The sequence below is a fragment of the Hemitrygon akajei genome, chromosome 2, assembly GCF_048418815.1.
Source record: "Hemitrygon akajei chromosome 2, sHemAka1.3, whole genome shotgun sequence".
Taxonomy (NCBI): domain Eukaryota; kingdom Metazoa; phylum Chordata; class Chondrichthyes; order Myliobatiformes; family Dasyatidae; genus Hemitrygon; species Hemitrygon akajei.
In genome coordinates this window covers 64,466,371-64,479,704 of record NC_133125.1, presented here as the reverse complement: position 1 = coordinate 64,479,704, position 13,334 = coordinate 64,466,371, and the positions used below count along the sequence as shown (strand labels likewise).

At 37.7% G+C, this 13,334-nt stretch overlaps 1 protein-coding gene across 2 annotated transcripts in view; it reads right to left on the bottom strand.

Moving 5' to 3' along the window:
- Nucleotides 1-13,334, bottom strand: part of zcchc7 (zinc finger, CCHC domain containing 7) — a 243,492-nt gene that overhangs the window by 65,242 nt on the left and 164,916 nt on the right. The window lies entirely within an intron of this gene.

Sequence of the window (13,334 nt, the reverse complement as noted above, 5' to 3'; positions counted from 1 at the left end):
TGTCTGTCTGCATCGTTGGTATGTCTTTTTAGTTTATAGGAATGGTACCTGTGTTTTGGAAATCCTTCGTCCTTTGTGTTTTAGAAATGGGCTGTAGGCACTTGATATACTTGTCTTCAAAGACCAAGGCATAGAGTGTAACAACATGTTGCAGGCTTACAAAACTTTGTTCAGTCACACATGGAATACCATGTACAGTTCTGGTGAAATAGGATAAGCTGAGTTTGATTATCATTAAGGATCCTCACCATCTGGGACAAGTCTGCTTCTTGTTACTACCCAGGTACATGAGCTTGAAGATCAACACTCAACGTTTTTGGAACAGCTTCTTCCCCTCTACCATTGGATTTCTGAATGGTCTATAAATATTACTTCATGACACCTCTTTTGCACTATTTATTACATATGTCTTGTACTGTATTGCTGCCACAAAACAACAAATGTCATGACATACTGTAGGTCAGTGATAATAAACTTAATTCTGATGGTATGTCGGAGGCTTAGTGGCGACTTTATACAAGTTTATATGATTTTGAGGTGCAGACAGTCAGTCTTTTTCCCAAGGTTGCTATGTCTAAAACTACAGGGTATAGGTTTAAGGTGAGAAAAGAGAAATTGAAAGGAGATCTTGGGGCTAATTTTTGCACACTGAGGGTAGTAGTTATATGGATTGATCTGGCAAAGGATGTGGTAAAGACAGATACAGTTACAATGTTCAATAAACAGTTAGATAGGCACATGAATAGAAAAGTTTTAGAAAGTTATGGGTCAAATGCTGGCAGATAGCATTAACTTATATAACTCTATGACTCTAGAGGGATACATGCCTAATGCAGACAAATTGGATTAGCATAGACAGGCGTCCTGTTAATCATGAATGATTGGGGCTAAAGGGCCTATTTCTGTGCTGTACAGCTCTCATGGTTCTACATTCTTGGGTATTGAGAGGACAATCCTAGGACAGATTCTCCTATGCTCAGGATTTAAAATAGAATAATTAAATCTTCTTAACTGATCTTGTCTATTTACACACCACGCTCACACATTCAATCAATAGATTGCTCTTTATACAGAGTCAATTTCTTACTGCAGCAAAAGGTAATGAAAGAACAGCAAATTTTTAATTCTGCATACTTCATGAAGCTAACTATAATGGACTGCTTGCATGCTATTCAACTGGCTGCTCGCTCAATATACAACTTCTGTCTCAATCCAACTCCTTCACCTAAATACTTCACAGCAAACTAGTAGTCAGAAATTACAGAAGACTAGTCACAGAGTAACACCTGAGGCAATTTCCACTCACGATAGGAATCTTCTTCAGCCTCACTTATTGCACGCAGCTGAAGACACAAATTTAGCAGTGTGAAGTGTCAAGACTCAAGACTTTGCCACCAGTGGTCACTTCATGATTTACTGTAACATTGAATGTTGTAAGTATTGTCAGCTGCAAGGTAATTTTCTTCTTCCTTGAAAATAATCTCATACATAAAGGCAGCAGCTTTCATCTTACACCTTCCATGATGGACTTCCAGAAAATAATCATGTGGTCAATGCAATTATTTGCAATAGCGTCTTTATGAAATAGTTGACTTATCGCTTGTACACAAGAATCACATAACCACAACTAGTTTCCTGGAAGATGCCAAATCAAAATGCTCTCATTATCCGTCTATCTAGTTTCCATATAACACTTCTGGAGCACTGTGTATTGACAGCAGAGTGGGCCTCACTAGCACCTGAACAAGTATTTAGATAAACAAAAAAAACTGTGAAGCACATACTCAATATCTAATCCTACTGAGAAGCACGAATACTATACTATTAAAATATAAATATCAGACCATAGTCATTATCACAGTATATTTACAACAGAACAATTATAATAATATCTTCAAACACCCAAATACAGATTGAGCCTAAGCAGCATCATTGTATATGTCCAGGCAAAACTCCAAAAGGAAGAAAAAGGGTAGACTACCACACAGGATCTGATGTACCCTGCTACACTTTCTTCTAAGCACCTTAAAACTATGCCTCCTTGTATTTGCAATTGCCGCCCTGGGAAAACATCTCTGCCTATCCACTCAATCTATGCCTCTATCATCTGGTATACTGCTATCAAATTACCCCTTCACTCCAAAGAGAAAAGCTCTAGAGTTTGCTCTATCTATCCTCATAAAGCATGCTCTCTAATCCAGGAAGCACCATGGTAAATCTCCTCTGCACTCTCTCTAAAGCTTCTACATTCTTCCTATAATGAGGTGACCAGAATTTAACACAATATTTCAAGTGTGGTCTAACCAGGGTTTTACAGAGCCGCAACTTGAATTCAATCTCCCGACTAATGAAGGCCAACATACCATTCAACTTCTTAACAACCCCATCAATTTACGCGGCAACTTTGAGGGATCTATGGACATGGATCCCAAAATCCCTCTGTTCCATAACACTGCTAAGAATCTTACAATTAATCCTGAATTCGACCTTCACATTCAACCTTTCAAAGTGAATCATCTCACACTTTTCCAAGTTGAATTCCATCTAGCACTTCTCAGCCCAGATCTGCATCCTGTCGATGTCCTACAGCAACCTTCTACACTGTCTGTAACTCCACCTTTATGTCATCTGCAAACTTACTAACTCACCCTTCCACTTCCTCATCCAGGTCATTTACAAAAATCACTAAGATCAGGAGTCCCAGAACAGATTCCTGCAAAACACTACTTATCACTGACCTCCAGCAGAGTGCCTCCGAGATGGATTCTTAGAACAGCTTGTACTGGAGCCTACCAGGGAGAAGGCAATTCTAGATTTAGTGTTGTGCAATGAACTGGATTTGATCAGGGACCTCAAGGTAAAGGAGCCATTAGGAGGTAGTGACCATAATATGATATGTTTTAACCTACAATTTGAGAAGGAGAAAGGAAAATCGGATGTGTCAGTATTACAGTTGAACAAAGGGAACTATGGAGCTATGAGGGAGGAACTGGCCAAAGTTCAATGGAACAATACCCTAGCAGGGAAGACAGTGGAACAACAATGGCAGGTATTTCTGGGAATAATGCAGAAGGTGCAGGATCGGTTCATTCCAAAGAGGAAGAAAGATCCTAAGGGGAGTAAGGGGCGGCCGTGGCTGACGAGGGAAGTAAAGGACAGTATAAAAATAAAAGAGAAGAAGTATAACATAGTAAAGATGAGCGGGAAGCCGGAGGACTGGGAAGCTTTTAAAGAGCAACAGAAGATAACAAAAAAGGCAATACGCGGAGAAAAAATGAGGTACGAAGGTAAACTAGCCAAGAATATAAAGGAGGATAGTAAAAGCTTCTTTTGGTATGTGAAAAGCAAAAAAGATAGTTAAGACCAAAATTGGGCCATTGAATTCATTATGGGGAACAAGGAAATGGCAGATGAGTTGAACAGGTACTTTGGATCTGTCTTCATTAGCGAAGACACAAACAATCTCCCAGATGTAATAGTGGCCAAAGGAAAGGTAATGGATGAACTGAAGGAAATTTATATTAGGCAAGAACTGGTGTTGGATAGACTGTTGGGTCTGAAGGCTGATAAGTCCCCAGGACCTGATGGTCTGCATCCCAGGGTACTTAAGGAGGTGGCTCTAGAAATCGTGGACGCATTGGTAATCATTTTCCAATGTTTTATAGATTCAGGATCAGTTCCTGCGGATTGGAGGGTGGCTAATATTGTCCCACTTTTCAAGAAAGGAGGGAGAGAGAAAACAGGGACTTATAGACCGGTTAGCCTGACATCAGTGGTGGGAAAGATGCTGGAGTCAATTATAAAAGAGGAAATTACAACACAATTGGATAGCAGTTGAAGGATCAGTCTGAGTCAGCATGGATTTACGAAGGGAAAATCATGCTTGACTAATCTTCTGGAGTTTTTTGAGGATGTAACTTTGAAAATGGATAAGGGAGAGCCAATGGATGTAGTGTACCAGGACTTTCAGAAAGCTTTTGATAAAGTCCCACATAGGAGATTAGTGGGCAAAATTGGGGTACTGGGGGCAGAGTACTGACATGGATTGAAAATTGGCTGGCTGACAGGAAACAAAGAGTAGCGATTAACGGGTCCCTTTTGGAATGGCAGGCTGTGACCAGTGGGGTACCGCAAGGTTCGGTGCTGGGACCGCAGCTGTTTACAATATACATTAATGATTTAGATGAAGGGATTAAAAGTAACATTAGCAAATTTGCTGATGACACAAAGCTGGGTGGCAGTGTGAAATGTCAGGAGGATGTTATGAGAATGCAGGGTGACTTGGACAGGCTAGGGGAGTGGACGAATGTATTTCAGGTGCAGCTTAATGTAGATAAATGTGAGGTTATCCACTTTGGTGGCAAGAACAGGAAGGCAGATTACTATCTAAATGAGGTCGTTAGGAAAAGGGGAAGTACAATGAGATCTAGGTGTTCTTGTACATCAGTCAGTGAAAGCAAGCATGCAGGTACAGCAGGCAGTGAAGAAAGCTAATAGCATGCTGACCTTTATAACAAGAGGAATTGAGTACAGGAGTAAAGAGGTCCTTCTGCAGCTGTACAGGGCCCTGGTGAGACCCCCACCTGGAGTATTGTGTGCAGTTTTGGTCTCCAAATTTAAGGAAGGACATTCTTGCTATTGAGAGAGTGCAGCGTAGGTTCACAAGGTTAATTCCCAGAATGGCGGGACTGTCATATGTTGAAAGATTGGAGCGACTGGGCTTGTATACACTGGAATTTAGAAGGATGAGAGGGGATCTGATTGAAACATATAAGATTATTAAGGGATTGGACATGCTGGAGGCAGGAAGCATGTTCCCTCTGATGGGTGAGTCCAGAACTAGAGGCCACAGTTTAAGAATAAGGGGTAGGCCATTTAGAACAGAGATGCGGAAAAACTTTTTCACCCAGAGAGTGGTGGATATGTGGAATGCTCTGCCCCAGAAAGCAGTGGAGGACACATCTCTGGATGCTTTCAAGAGTTAGATAGAGCTCTTATAGATAGCGGGGTCAAGGGATATGGGGAGAAGGCAGGAACGGGGTACTGATTGTGTATGATCAGCCATGATCACAGTGAATGGCGGTGCTGGCTAGAAGGGCCAAATGGCCTACTCCTGCACCTACTGTCAATTGTCTATTGTCCATGCAGAATATGTTACATCTACAACCACCTTGCCTTCTGTGGGCAAGCCTAATTCTGAACCCACACAACCAGGCTTTCCTAACTTTCTGAATAAGCCTACCATGAGGAACCATACCAAATTGTCTTTTTAATATCCATATGCACCACATCCACTGTTCTAACTTCATCAGTGTGCTTTGTCACATCCTCAAACAATTCAATCAGGCACATGAGGCATGCCCAGCCCCTCACAAAGCCATACAGACTGTCCCCAATCAGATTATGCTTCTCCAACTGCTTATAAATCCTGTCTCTAAGAATCTTGTCTGATAATTTGCACACTATTGAAGAAAAATCTCTGGTCTAGAATTCTCAGGGTTATCCCTACTCCCTTTCTTGAACAAAAGAATAACATTTGCCACCCTCCAATCAACTGGTACTACACCTGTGGCCGGTGAGGATGCAAAGATCATTGTCATAGGCACAACAATCTCTTCTCTTGCTTCCCATAGTAACCTAGGGTACATCCCATCCAACTCCGAGGATATGCATTTCCTACCAATAATTAATGATGGTAAGTCGAAATTCCCAAAGGCATGAGAATTATTTTCCTACTCATTTTTATCAAAGTGATGGGATTGTCTATTTCCGTGAAAATAAATTCTGATTGCAAATATGAACCAACTTTCCAACACACATATAAAAGTTGTAGCAACCTTGAGTCAGAATACATCTTTTATTTAAATCCCCTGAAAACCTTAATTCTTAATTCTACTGTGGATCTACAAAGTCCATAGTTCAAATCAATAGTTCAAATAAATAATTTTAATGATTATATAAATTTACGTCACCACACCCTGATGTGTGCTTTGTCACAACAGCAGCAACATCTTGCAGTTATGTTCCAAGTTTAACATAAAAGGTAAGAAGAAATTCTTAGGAAAGTGGATTCTTAAACAATAAATAAAGATTACAAAGTTAACTAAAAGCTTTGAAGTGGTAATGAGGTTTATAAAGAGGTGGAGGAAAAAATAGTAAGTGATTTAAGGATGGAACTTTAGGGAGCAGGCTCTAATGTTATTCCCTGTACAGGTGCCCCCAGTTTTTCGAACGTTTGCTTTATGACAACTCGCTGTTATGAAATACCTACAGTAGTACCTCTTTTTGCTAACCAAAGAGGATTTTTGCTTTTACGGGGAAAAAAAACGCCCGCTTTATACAGGTGTTTACCCCGAGAAAGACTACAATGACTGTGAAACCTTGTGTGGGCAGTTGTTTGCGCATGTGTACGTGCGTATGCGTGTACGTGTGTAGGCACATGCGTATGTATGCGTGTACGTGCAGATTTTTCTTCTCCAAATCGATTTTGGCTCGCTGTCTTCTCAATTTTGATAAGTGGAACCACACCGTACATAAAATATTTCTACTTTATATAGGGTGTATATTTATCATATCATTCCTGCTTTTACTATATGTTAGTGTTATTTTAGGTTTTATGTGTTATTTGGTTTGATTTGGTAGGTTTTTTTTGGGTCTGGGAACGCTCAAAAATTTTTCCCATATAAATTAATGATAATTGCTTCTTCGCTTTACAACATTTCAGTTTACAAACGGTTTCACAGGAACGCTCTACCTTCAGATTGGGGGGGAATCCTGCACCCATTTAAAAGATTGTGGGTTCAAGACCATCCCAGAAAGCTGAGACACAACATAGAAGGCACTATCTCTTTAAGGGAAGGCTGACCTATGGCTATATTGACCCTCACAGGTTACTGTAATGAGCCCCAGTTTTATCTGATTGCATTCTATTTCTATAGAAAAAAAGTGAATCCATGATTCTAACACTAGTGATATCAAACTAACTGCTCTATATTACTTTTTCTAAAGGGAAATCAAAAGAGTTTTACTTACAGGCCCAAGGCTAAAGGTCGCTTCTCACTTGACAGATATTTACTTGGAAACAATATTAGTTATAATGTAATCAGGTTAATCTCCAGAAAGCAAACAAGACTAACAAAACTACACCACATTCATTGTAATCTAACAACAGGGCTACAATTACACAAGGTTCAGAATATGGAAGATAAAATATTCATCTAAAAATGAGCAGCATTTGATGCATACAAACATTATGCATTTAAAGATAATATATGTAACATAGACACCATTGTTTCCCATTTAGTAACGTATATCTTCAATTATAACAGGAACAATGAACAAAAATGATCTTTAAAGGACATATTTGGAATTGGTTCAGACAAGATAAGTCAACAAAGCCTTGAAATTCTTTGCTTGAATGCAAGGAATCTTCTCTCCAGCAGGTGGCAGAGAATATCTAAATTATGAAGCTTTCAATCTTGTGCTGGCCTGAAGAGCCACCATGGAACACTAGAGCAGCTTATATGTTAAAAAGTACAGAAAAAAGTATTAGTTGATGCTCTCTCAACAGAATCATGGAGATAGACAGCACAGACCAACAAATGCTTCAGCACACCAACAAATTCCCATTTACAACAATCTTACAGTAATCCTATCTATATGCTCACACAATTCCTTTAATTTCTCCCAGGTTTTTCTACTCACTTACACTACAGGGAAAATTTACAGTGAGCAATTTATCCACCAGCCATTACGTCTTTGAAATATGCGAGTTTGTATGATATTAAAATAACACTACCTAAAATATGTCAAGAAGAGTAACTTAATAGAAAATGAAAACATGATCATTGAGAATATAATGAGACTTAAGATGACTGATCTTTACACCTTGGTTCTTACTTTACCAAAAGTGGAAATAAACAGCCTGCAGATACATTAGTTATAATTTCCTATACTCATTAGATTTATGAACTGTGCCCACTTTTGGAAAACTGCAGATGTCACTCATATAATCTGAAAGAGGAAAAGAGAAAAACTGAACTACAGACCATAAGTGCAACAGATTCTGCAGATGCTAGAAATCCAGAGAAACACACAGAAAGTTGTGTAGGAACTCAGCAGGTCAGGCTGCATCTATGGAGAGGCATAAACAGTCAAAGACACTTCATAACAGGACCATGCCACTCTTTACAGGCTGTATCTGTGAAACTTTGTCTCTTTATTCATTTCCATAGATGCTGCTGAACCTGCTGAGTTCCACCAGCATTTTGTGAGTGTTACTAGGATTATCAGTTACAGTGCCCAAGAAGTTGGATAAATTAACAACAAACTGTTGAGACTTTTGTATATTAATGTCTTGAAATACAGCATGTTATATTTTCAAAAGAGGAAAAAATGGTATTCTAAGTGTATGGAAAAGAAGTGGGAACTTTTAGTGAAACATACTTGGATGCTGTGAACTGGACATGCTGGGACAGGTGCAACAGAATGTCATTGACTATTGTTCTGAAAGAGATATTGAAATATTTACTCAAGAAGTAAATAAGGAGCTTTGAAAGACTGAGAAGAACCATGCACGGAAATTACCAAAAGCTAGTAAGCAAAAAAAAGGGATAATGGAATGTTGTGCCTTCTTGTAATTCATATTAACACATCATGGCATCACAGAAAGCCATGAACTGAAGGAAGCTATTCAGCCCTTAGCCCGCCTGCTGGTTCTTCAAAAGAGCAGTTATGCTTAATGTCACATCCTTTTTTATTATAACTCTATAACAAATCATTGTCAAATAGTTATTCAAAACTACTATCCTCTCCTCACTATCAAAACTCTCTTATCAGGTTAAAATTTAACCTTCCCGCTTCCTATGAGAATAGGTCTTAATTTTCCAACCTCACCTCCTAAATGATGTCTCCCATCCCACAGTATATTTTGGTATATGTGCCCCTTCTAAGGATTTTAGATTATTTTACATAATTATGATGCACGAAAATGCTGTAGAACTTCAGTGCTTTTATCTGGCATACAAAAAACAAATTCTGTACTTACAGTCACCTCAGTGTATATAATACACACATGCATAAAACAACAAGGCACACACTGCACATACTGATGTCACTGGAGTGAAATCTGACTGCAGATGAAAATACCACACACAATGCATGCCTCCAACAGCTACATTAATCTTAATCTGAGCATTGAGACTTCCTTCAACATTACCTGAAGTCAGATTTTACCTCAGCTGCAGAAGCCAGTTAATTTTGAATTTCATGAGTTAACTTTTAACATTTTCTACCTTTTTCAAAATCAACAAGCCACAAGACAGCAATCCTCATTTGTAAAGTCTTGTTAACACCCAACATGGAGCATGCCTTAGATATAGACACTAAGGTTAAAGGGTGACAGCAGTCAGCGTAAAGCTATTACAGTGCCAGCGACTCAGGTTCAATCCCCACCTATGACTTTAAGAAGTTTGTATGTTCACTCTGTGACCAAGTGAGTCTTCTCCAGGTGCTCTGGTTTCCTCCCAGAGGTTAATTAGGGTGGCACATACTGACTGGGCCAGAAGGAGGCCATTACAAAGCGGCACGTCTCAATAAACAAATCAATACCCTTAGTCAGAAGGTGGTCAATCTGTGGAATTTGTTGCAACAGACATCTGTAAAGGCCAAGCAATGGGTCTATTTAAAGCGGAGGTTGGGAAGTTCTTGATTGGTAAAGGTGTCAAAGGTTACACGGAGAAGGCAGAAGAATGGGGTTAAAATGAATAATAAAACAGCCATGACCGAATGGTGGATCAGATGATGTGCCAAATAGCCTAATTCTGCTCCTATGCTTTATGGTCTAAGATTGTGTACACACTATGGCGATAATAAATTTACTTTGAACTTTGAATTTGCATTATCAAAGATCATATACATCACCATATACAACCCTGAGGTTTGTTTTCTTGTGGGCATACTCAGTAAACCAAAGAACCATAATACAATAAACGAAAGACTGCACCCAGCAAGACGGACAAACAAGCAGTATGCAAAAGACAACAAGCTGTGCAAATACAAAAGGGAGAGAAAATAATAAATAAGTAGGCAATAAATATTGAGAACATGAGATTAAATGTGTTTGAAAGCGAGTCCATAGGTTGTGGGAACAGTTCAGTGATAGGGCAAGTAAAGTTATTCCAAAGCCTGATGGTTGAGGGGTAATAACAGTTCATAAATTTGGTGGCGTGATTCATGAGGCTCTTGTACCTTCTTCCTGATGACAGCAGTGTGAAATGGGGGTTCCTGATGATGGATGCTGCTTTTCTGCGACAGTGCTCCGCATAGATGTGCACAACTGAGGGGAAGACTTTACACATGATGGACTGGACTATATCTGCTACTTTGTGCAGGATTTTCCATTCAAGGGCATTGGTGTTTCCATACCAGGCTGTAATGCAACCAGTCAATATACTCTCCATTGCACATTTATAGAAGTTTGTTGAAGTATTAGATGTCTTGCCAAATCTTCGCAAACTTCTAAGGAAGCAGAGGCGCTGTCATGCTTTCTTCGTCATTTCACTTATGTGCTGGACCCAGGACAGGTCCTTTGAAATGATAACACCGGCAAATGGACTTCTGGTATTATCCTCCTGATGTCAATAATCAGCTCCTTGGTCCTGCTGACATTGAGTGAGGGGACTTTGTCAGATAATGGATCATGGAAATTCTGAATTTCCTCCCCAAGAAAGCTGTTCCCTTTGCTTTCTGAGAGAAAAAAAACTCTGGCTATTTTTATCAGACTTTTAGCAATGCAACATGCTTATATGGATTAAGCACATTTATGTAAACTGGATAATATGGAGGAAATGTATGAAAGTCTCTGTTTTATGTGAAAATGGTTTAACATCAACATTGAATGAAATGTGCTTCTAATGGATAGTGTTGCACAAAATACTTTATGACACAAGTTAAAATATGGGTTAATACTGTAATATGCATATCAGCATTTACTTAATAGCTATTTTAACTTTTGTTTTCTATTGATTTGTAGTAATTGGCTGGAATTAAAATAAACCAAGTTCACAGAAGCAAATTGAACTCCTAAAGCTTGGATACCATGCAAATGTTGAAATACATTGTGTACAACTAATTGTGTGAAACAATGTAATCTTAATGTACCTTCTTACACAATTATTGATGCCACAGTAACATTTTAAATAAACCATTGAATAAACATTCTGGTTGACTGCTTAACTTAGAGAAAGGAAGAAAATCAAATTCACATGGTCTGACACTGAATACAGAAAACAATATTAATGTATTTAACAATTGAAGTTAATGAATTTCATATAGGAATTTTACACATCACCTGTTTAAATATAGTTTCAGAAAACAAAATTAATTTAGAGTACAAAAATAGATAAGTTACAGTTCAGTATTTTAATAAAGGTAAGATAAAGAAAAAACTGAGTTCTTTGAGAATTGATAACCCATGTTTACACAAATACAAATATCAGTTGTTTCTGTTTATTCAGAGCAAAATATTGTGGATCTATTCATAAGATCTGGAATTCTGAATTCCACTAATAGTCTATTGTTTATATTTTACATTTACATTAAATTGATAGAAGTACAGACTTATCAGAAACTGCGGGTTCTATCTATTCATTAGATCTAGAACTATGAATTCTACTAAAAAATCTGTTGTTTATACTTTAAATTTATAGTAAATATCTGGAAGTACAGACATCAGAATCTGTGGAAGTCCTCTATGCTTTCAGAATGTTAATTCAGACCCTGGTTTTCAATAAGCTTTAGTATGTAAACGTGTGCTGTAGGAGGATCTTACTTATTATGAGAGCTTAACCATGCTATTCCTTCTTTTATCTAATATGCTGCAGGCTCTCATTTCGTTAAAAATTTTGCTTAAATACTAGTCATTTAAATTGCCATCTTTAGGAGAGATTGGAGGGCTTATTTGGGGGTCTAATTTACCTGCTGCTGCTAGGATGCTAATAGATTAGCAGGATGGATCCTGGGCTAAAACAAAAATCACAGGAATCAGTGTTAAAGGTCAGTCACTAAGACAAATCTAACCAATTCCCAATTATTTTAATGCATTACTTTTGCAGTAGGCATTTACAGTGTATCTACTACAAATCAGTTTCAAGTCATGAGGTATTGACTATGCCATTAATTCTATGTGTAGAAGATGTGATCAACACCTCAGTCTTCACCATCTCCAATATAAGGATGCATTTCATTATTTGTATTTTCCCTGAACATTAAAGCTGTACAAATCTGCCTCAATTAAAAACATCAAAATACACATTAAAAATCCTTTTTCATAAAAATGAACGTATAAATATATTAAACAGTCTATTTTCAACATTTATGGACTAGTTTAGTATGTAAGCTATAGTAAAAACAATACAATTAACACATAATTTTTAGTGATCTGGTTATTCCTTCAATGTGCTTTCTTGCTTTGTCAGCCAAATCATTAATGTAACCAATCAACCTTCATTATTTAAAATCTTAGATCAAGCTAATTTTCAGGAAACCCTTCAAGATGAAGTATACCAGACTTTGAATTTTTAAAAGTATCCTGTTGCTTTGAAATGATTCTGCATATAGATGAAGCATATTTTTGCTACTTCCTTCATATGATTTAATTCTAATAGTTATTAAATTAAGTAGGCTTAAATTTAAAAAACAAAAACACTTCTTCACATTTTGCATGAATAAACGGTATGGTTGCTTTGGTGAGAAACAATTTTGCTAAGAAACTTCGTTAGAGGGTTTACTTTGCTTTGGGATATTGCTGTTTTGACCCAGCCAAGACTCTTTATTCACTTGCAACAATTGTTCAGTCAGCTAATAAATAACATAAAATAAAATCCATAATACGGGTTTTAGAAGTTAACATGAACATAGAATAAACATAATTCCTTCCCTTTAACCTTTAGCATAGTCATTTGAATACCCTTAAACATAGATCATACAAGTTATGACATGCTGGATAAAATAAGGGACAGAAAATAGGTGTATCGCCAAGGCATGTACTCTAGTATGGTAAAAGAACCACAGACGAAATTGAGTTCTTCTTGAACAATCTGATTGAAAATATGTGCACATGCAAGGAAGACTTTTCTCTTAACACAAGATGAAATTAATTTCATCCCAAAACGAAGATACATCACAGACACATATGCCACCTTGTTATATAATGAGCAGTACTAACGCATGTCCATTTTAGTCCATGGATTCAATTCAACATTGCCTGAAAAAAATACACATAGTTGCTGCTTCACCAGTGTAATGCCATTCATTGACACAATATTATAAATACT